The sequence below is a fragment of the Hippopotamus amphibius genome, chromosome 5 (genome assembly GCF_030028045.1).
Source record: "Hippopotamus amphibius kiboko isolate mHipAmp2 chromosome 5, mHipAmp2.hap2, whole genome shotgun sequence".
Taxonomy (NCBI): domain Eukaryota; kingdom Metazoa; phylum Chordata; class Mammalia; order Artiodactyla; family Hippopotamidae; genus Hippopotamus; species Hippopotamus amphibius.
In genome coordinates this window covers 41,089,758-41,093,860 of record NC_080190.1, presented here as the reverse complement: position 1 = coordinate 41,093,860, position 4,103 = coordinate 41,089,758, and positions in this window count along the sequence as shown.

The window sequence follows — 4,103 nt, the reverse complement described above, 5'->3', positions numbered from 1 at the left end:
ATGGAGAAAAGAAGAAAGGGAGAAAGGGAGGGATAGAGAAAGAGGAGAAGGGAAAGAGAAAGAAAGGTAAGAGAAGGGAAGACATTAACACCTCTACTCTCACTGTATTGTCCCCCTTTCTCAGCAGGTCCATCTGTCTATCATTGCTTCAGTAGAGGTATCTGGCCAAATATCAACCAGAGATTCCATGCAAGGCTTTCTGGCTATGGTTTACCAAAACCTTTATCAATTCAAAGAATTTACAGGAAGCGAAAGAGTAGGAGATAGTGATTCATCATATAGACAGAGTATCATGGAGAAGAAAGAGGAATGATGTGTGCCCTCATCTCCAAAATAGAATGGGGAGGAGGAGAGAGGATGGTGAGATCTGAAGAGCCAAGGATGTAGGGAATTTGGATTCTGCATCCAAGCAGCACCCACCAGAAAGTAATAAGATCTTACCTAAAAGCACAAGCTTTGGAGCCAGTCAGAATGAAGTCTGCCCTGGAAAAAGCCCAAACGTCCATCAACAGATGAATGAATGGATAAACAAATTGTGGTACATTCATACAAGGAATTTTGCTCAGAAATAAATAGCATGAACAATTGATACATGCTACATGATTGAAGCTCAAAGTAAGTATGCTAAGCAGAAGAACTCAGACAAAATATTCATTTATATAAACTTCCAGAATATGCAAACTCTTCTATAGTGAGAGAAAGCAGACAGTGGTTGCCTGGAGGGTGGAGGTAGGGGAGAGGGAGAGCAGGAGGGATGGATTACCAAGCAGCATTTGGAAACTTTGGAATGTGATGAGTATGTTCATCATCTAGATGATGCAATGATGTCAACATGTATCAAATTGTATACGTTTATTATGTGTAGTTTATACGTGTCAACAAAACCTCAATATTAAAAATAGGTATGAAATAGTAAAAGCAGGAGGGTAATTAGAGAAATCAAGGGATGGGGATTTTGATGATCTGAGTGCAAGAAAGTATTGACAGAAGAAGAAAAAAAGGAAAAAAAGTATTGGCTCAGCTAAATTGCTGTGTAACCATCAACAGGTACCCTATCACCTCTGGGCCCCCATTTCTGGTTGTGTGATGTGAAAATGGTTGGACTTGATGCTCTTTAATATTTGTTCCACTTCTAACAGGCTATGCTACTATTTTTGATAGTTGATATCAGGATTCTTCAAAATAGACTTTAAAGAGACTGCCAGTGAGCTTCCTTTAGAACCTTCACAATCCTTATCAACTAAAGAGATAAGCATCTTCACCCTCCACACTTCTGGTCCCCTCGGAAGGGACCACACCCTCCCCAAACTGTGCAGAAGTTCAGATCCTAGGCAGTAAAATGTTTTCAAGGGAAACCTGATTTACTCTTACCTTGGTGGCTCCTACAGGCCTGAAATTCTGCTGACACAGTCCCAGAAATAATCTTCTGCTGTCCTAATGAGAACACAACCAAGGAATCTAAATGTGAGAGATAATTACCCTCTCTGACCTGGTTTTTCCAACAGTGGTGGGTAGAGTATGAACAATATCAGCCTATCTCCTCCATCTGGTAGTTATGAAAATTTAAACTCCTGTGTGGTTGTGTACAGGTTATGTTATAACTTATTAGCACTCAGAGTGAGCCCTCTAGGCTTGTTTTTTCTGATAAGAGCTGGGATAAATCATGACCCTTGGCTTGTCTTACTTATTTCCTGTTAGAGGTTGCGGGCTTTATTGCTAGCCTAAAGTGTCTCTGCTAAGTGCTTTGGGAAACATGTTCCAATGTCCAAACATAGTCCCAATCCCTCAACCAAATTCATGAGATAAAACACACCAATCTAGTGCTATTGTGAAAGTCAAAATATTCTGAGGCTTGTGAATGAACAGAGCTTAGGAGAGAGCTAGAGTCAGATAATGATCCCTCTCATCTGCTTCTGCAGAGTAGAAATTTCCAAAAGGTGCATAACCTTGATGTAACTCTAGGGTATCTGGCTCAATGCCAGGCACCAACTGGGGGTTCAAGTGGCCTGAGTTCTAGTCCCAGATTTACCACCAACTTAACCTATGTTGTTGGTCAAACCATGTAAGGTGTCTGGGTTGTCAGTCTCCTCCTCTATAAGATGAGATCCGGTGCTCCACACCCCATAGCCTTGAGGAACCAGGTGGCTAACCCCACTGAGTGAAGGACCCAAGTAAGGCTCTACAGAGTAGGGCAGGGCACCCTCTGCATGAGTGTTGCAGAAATCGGTCCGTTGAGAAACCAAGCACCACACTCGGAGGGATGGAGAACTCAGCATTATTAAGCTGGAGGCCCCAGACAAGCTAACACTCCAAAGTTCTGGGCCCCGAACTCAGGGTGAGCTTTACTTTTATAGTGGACGTGTTTACAGAGCATGGAAGTTTCCAAACAGAAACTTACAAGAGCAGGTGCAGAACATTCCATTTTTTTAGCAAAACATCTTAAAGTTACATTGGATTGCTAGGTCATCCTGTTTTTTTTTGTTTTTCTCGGAGCAGCAAGCGTATTTCACAAAAGCAAAACAAGCATGGAGTTATTTCTGGCTGAGTGTAAGTTTCTAACTTTCCTCTTCATGAGTGCACTCAAGTTCCATTAAAACTGCAAAAAAAACAAAACGTGTGCAAGACAAATTTGGCTGTGGCCTGCCGTTTTCAAACTCTGGCTCAAACTCTGATTCAAAGATCACTAAGGTTCACTTCAGCTCTAAAAGCCCAAGACTATCCAAACCAAAGTGCACTGGACAAGGTACATGTGGTAGCTTAGATCAAGTGTGACATCCAGTGGCCTATTTGGCTAATGACACTCAGAGACTTTCAATAGCCTGGGGAATTCTGACCTCTTAGGCACTTAATCTTGCTGAAAAGATATCCATTGAAGAAAGGGAACTGGAACTAACAAGTATTCTTCCCTGGCTTATAGGCACTGTGAGAGGAACTTTCCCCATTTATCCTACCCAAACTCCAGAGTGAAACCAGTGTTATTATCCACCAAAATGGAAAAGAAAACAGAAGGCATAGAGAAGAACTAACTTGCCTAAGCAACCTGCCAAGCTTGCAAGTAAGAAATGGTAAATACAGTCTGACTCCTGACTCCACGCTGCATCTATCATTCTGGGACTGTAGAGAACATGTTTCCAAATTTCTATTTTTAATGTGGAAATTAGTCTGAGGAAGGTTAAGTGATGCCAAATAGTTAACTAGCAACCAGGGAAAGGGCTGCGGCTGAAACCTAAGTCTTGCAGAAGATCCACCAATTAATTTTTCCATTATAAACTGCCCATAACAGAAACATCATTTACCTCCACCAGGGCCTGTGAAATACCAAGACCCTTTGCTTTACTTCAGAGAAAAGCCCCCACTCTGACCACTGGAAGATTAGAAATGAGCTTCATCCAAGAGTTGGCAGCAGAAAGAAGAGAAAAAAACTAATAATAACGAATTTTAAAAACCTGAATGTGTAGCCAGTACCATTAACACAGGGGCAGAAAGTCTGACACACTTTAAGCTCCCAAGGTCTCCCTCTGTACAAACTGGCATAATAATTGATGTCCATAATGATGACCCTGAGTCATTAAAGCAATTAAATTATTCTTAGAGTCTTATGTTTAATCAAGTAAGGCAATATGTAATCTAATTTAGAAAGATTTAACATCCAAAATAATAAGAGTGCACATTTTCTCCGCAGTTAAATAGCTTATCTTGAAGACTGGCTTTGGGTTGCCACGTCCTAAGCCCTTGAGAGCAGTCTACAGGAGTAGTCAGATGACATCTCCTGTCTGGCCAGAAATTCTTCTACCATTAGTCTTTGGTTTAGGCTACAAATATGGGGGCACCACTCCCAGATAAGAACTATTTTTTCATACCCTTTGCCTGTTTTGCCCTGATAAAATCTAATGCCTTTCAGTTCAGTCTCAGAGCAGAGTCACATTCAAGAAGCAATTTATAAGGAATTTCACTCCTTATATTTCCCAAGTGACTTTGAAGGGCATTAAACTATAAAGTCTACAGTAATCTTGGTAAAAGGTATCACCTGTCCTTCCTATTTACTTTTCTCACACACGGCATCTTCTCTGGGAACTACCTCTTCAAAATCCCCGGGGAAAAGC